General features: G+C 35.4%; 1 non-coding gene across 1 annotated transcript; it reads left to right on the top strand.

Moving 5' to 3' along the window:
* The first annotated feature begins 408 nt into the window (after positions 1-408).
* LOC112761504 (small nucleolar RNA R71) lies at positions 409-516 on the top strand. The gene has a single exon (XR_003181897.1). It is a non-coding gene; the product is annotated as a small nucleolar RNA R71 (small nucleolar RNA).
* The last annotated feature ends 3678 nt before the right edge of the window (positions 517-4194 follow it).

Here is a 4194-nt window from a genome sequence, read left to right as displayed (position 1 = left end):
GGTGTTTCCATAAGGTTCACCTAAGTAATTTACCTCTGCTATTGCAGGGTTTTCAGGATCATAAGCTTCTTCTTCAGAAGATGCCTCTTGAGTACTGTTGGATGCAGCTTGCATTCCATGCAGACTCTGAGAGATTATATTGACTTGCTGAGTCAATAATTTATTCTGAGCCAATATGGCATTCAGATTATCAACTTCAAGAACTCCCTTCTTCATAGGCGTCCCATTACTCACAGGATTTCTTTCAGAAGTGTACATGAACTGGTTATTAGCAACCATGTCAATGAGTTCTTGAGCTTCTGCAGGCGTTTTCTTTAGATGAATGGATCCACCTGCAGAAGTGTCCAGTGACATCTTTGATAGCTCAGATAAACCATCATAGAATATATCCAGGATGGTCCATTCTGAAAGCATGTCAGAGGGACACTTTTTGGTCAACTGTTTGTATCTTTCCCAAGCTTCATAGAGGGATTCACCTTCTTTCTGTCTGAAGGTTTGAACATCAGCTCTAAGCTTGCTCAGCTTTTGAGGAGGAAAGTACTTGGCTAAGAAAGCCGTGACCAGCTTATCCCAAGAGTTCAGGCTGTCTTTGGGTTGAGAATCCAACCATAATCTAGCTCTGTCTCTTACAGCAAAAGGGAAAAGCATGAGCCTGTAGACTTCAGGATCTACTCCATTAGTCTTAACAGTATCACATATCTACAAGAATTCAGTTAAGAACTGAAAATGATCTTTAGATGGAAGTCCATGAAACTTGCAGTTCTGCTGCATCAGAGAAACTAATTGAGGTTTCAGCTCAAAGTTGTTTGCTCCAATGGCAGGAATGGAGATGCTTCTTCCATGTAAATTGGAATTAGGTGCAGTAAAGTCACCAAGCATCTTCCTTACATTATTATTATTTTCGGCTGCCATCTCCTCTGCCTGTTCAAAAATTTCTGAAAGGTTATCTCTGGATTGTTGTATTTTAGCTTCTCTTAGTTTCCTTTTTAGAGTCCTTTCAGGTTTTGGATCTGCTTCCACAAGAATGTTCTTATCCTTGCTCCTGCTCATATGACAAAGAAGAAGGCACAGAAAATAATAATAATAATAGAGATCCTTTATACCACAGTATAGGGATCCCTGTGTAAGTAGAAGAAGAAGGGGAGACAAAGAATGTAATATAATGGAAGAAACACAACTGTGAGGATGGCAGAGATGTGAGATGAGATGTTAGGATATGAATGAATAAATAGAATAAGATGGGGGAGAGATAATTTTCGAAAATTATTTTGAAAAAGAGTTAGTGATTTTCGAAAAATGGTTTTTGAAAATTGTTAGTATTTTTTCGAAAAATTTGTAAAATTAAAAATAAAAATAAGAATAATTAGTTAATTAAAAAGAAGTTTTTGAAAAAGAGGGAAGATATTTTCGAAAATTAAAGAGAGAGAGTTAGTTAGGTAGTTTTGAAAAAGTTAAGAAACAAACAAAAAGTTAGTTAGTTAGTTGAAACAAATTTTGAAAAGATAAGAAGTTAGGAGGTTAGGAAAGATATTTTGAAAAGATATTTTTGAAAAAGATAAGATGAGAAGATATTTTTGAAAAGATATGATAGAAATTAGTTTTTGAAAAAAAGATTTGATTTTTAAAATCACAATTAATGACTTGATTCACAAGAAATCACAAGATATGATTCTAGAACTCAAAGTTTGAATCTTTCTTAACAAGCAAGTAACAAACTTCAAATTTTTGAATCAAAACATTAATTGATTATGTTATTTTCGAAAATTTGGTATAAAAATAAGAAAAAGATTTTTGAAAAATATTTTTGAAATTTTCGAAAATAACTAAGAAATTTGAAAAAGATTTGATTTTTGAAAAAGATTTTGAAAAAGATAAGATTTTCAAATTGAAAATTTGATTTGACTCATAAGAAACAACTTGATTTTAAAAATTTTTGAAAAAGTCAACTCAAATTTTCGAATTTGATGAGAGAAAAAGGGAAAGATATTTTTTTGATTTTTGAATTTTTATGATGCAAGAGAAAAACAAGAAAAATGATGCAATGCATGAAATTTTTAGATCAAAACAATGAATGCATGCAAGAATGCTATGAATGTCAAGATGAACACCAAGAACACTTTGAATGTCATGATGAACATCAAGAACATATTTTTGAAAAATTTTTAAAGCAAAGAAAACATGTAAGACACCAAACTTAGAATTCTTTAATGCTTACGCACTAGGAATTCAAGAATGCATATGAGAAACAAGAAAAGACACAAAACAAAAAATCATCAAGATCAAACAAGAAGACTTACCAAGAACAACTTGAAGATCATGAAGAACACTATGAATGCATGAAATTTTCGAAAAAATGCTGGATGCATATGCAAGTGACACCAAACTTATGATATGACTCAAGACTCAAACAAGAAACACACAAAATATTTTTTGATTTTTATGATTTTCTAATTTTTTTTTTTTGGTATTTTTCGAAAATTAATTGAAAAAGGAAAATAAGGATTCCAAAATTTTTAATATGAATTCCAGAATCTTGCATTCTTAGTCTAAAGCTTCAGTCCAGGAATTAGACATGGCTCACTAGCCAGCCAAGCCTTCAATGAAAGCTCCGGTCCAAAACACTAGACATGGCCAATGGCCAGCCAAGCTTCAGCATGTAATTCAGATATGACATGCCTAACATACTCATTCCCAAAGGAATAGACATGGCTTTACAGCCAGCCAGGCTTCAACATGCTTCCTGAAACACTAGAATTCATTCTTAAAAATTTTGAATAAAAAATTTTTTGAAAACATTTTTAAATTTTTTTTTTTCAAAAACAGATGAGAAAATTTTAGAAATATTTTTGAAAATAAAACAAAAAGAAAATTACCTAATCTGAGCAACAAGATGAACCGTCAGTTGTCCAAACTCGAACAATCCCTGGCAACGGCGCCAAAAACTTGGAGGCATCACCCTTGCCAATGGCTTTATCTTATCCTCTCAGTGAATAATATGCTGACGCACCCTGTCACGGCACGGCTATTCATCTGTCGGTTCTTGATCATGCTAGAATAGGATTTACTATCCTTTTGTGTCTGTCACTAACGCCCTGCAATCGCGAGTTTGGAGCTCGTCACAGTCATTCATTCATCGAATCCTACTCGGAATACCACAGACAAGGTTTAGACCTTCCGGATTCTCTTGAATGCCGCCATCATTCTAGCTTACGCCATGAAGATTTCGGTTAGGAGATCTAAGAGATATTCATTCTAGCTTATTTCATGTAGAACAGAAGTGTTTGTCAGGCACGCGTTCATAAGGGAGAAGGATGATGAGCGTCACACATAATCATCACCTTCATCATGTTCTTGGGTGCGAATGGATATCTTAGAAGCGAAATAAGATGAATTGAATGGAAAACAGTAGTAGTTTGCATTAATCGTTGAGGAACAGTAGAGCTCCACACCTTAATCTATGGAGTGTAGAAACTCTACCGTTGAAAATACATAAGTGAAAGGTCCAGGCATGGCCGAGAGGCCAGCCCCCATGGTCTAAGAACTATGCGTTCCCAGATGTTCCTAAGATCCTAAGGTGATCAAAAGATGCCTAATACAATAGTAAAAGGTCCTATTTATAATAATCTAGCTACTAGGGTTTACATGAGTAAGTAATTGATGCATAAATCCACTTTCGGGGCCCACTTGGTGTGTGCTTGGGCTGGGCTTTGAGTGTGGCACGTGTAGAGGTCCTTCTTGGAGTTGAACGCCAGTTTTTGTGCCAGTTTGGGCGTTCAACTCTGGTTTTGGCTCCTTTTCTGGCGCTGGACGCCAGATTTAGGCAGAGAGCTGGCGTTGAACGCCAGTTTACGTCATCTATTCTTGGCCAAAGTATGGACTATTATATATTTCTGGAAAGACCTGGATGTCTACTTTCCAACGCAATTGGAAGCGCGCCATTTCGAGTTCTGTAGCTCCAGAGAATCCACTTTGAGTGCAGGGAGGTCAGAATCCAACAGCATCAGCAGTCCTTCTTCAACCTCTGAATCTGATTTCTGCTCAAGTCCCTCAAATTCAGCCAGAAAATACATGAAATCACAAAAAAACACACAAACTCATAGGAATTGCAAACTAATGAAAACATCCCTAAAAGTAACTAGATCCTACTAAAAACATACTAAAAACAATGTCAAAAAGTGTATAAATTATCCGCTC

This window comes from Arachis hypogaea, chromosome 16, assembly GCF_003086295.3.
Source record: "Arachis hypogaea cultivar Tifrunner chromosome 16, arahy.Tifrunner.gnm2.J5K5, whole genome shotgun sequence".
NCBI lineage: Eukaryota > Viridiplantae > Streptophyta > Magnoliopsida > Fabales > Fabaceae > Arachis > Arachis hypogaea.
This window is presented reverse-complemented; position numbering and strand designations above follow the sequence as displayed.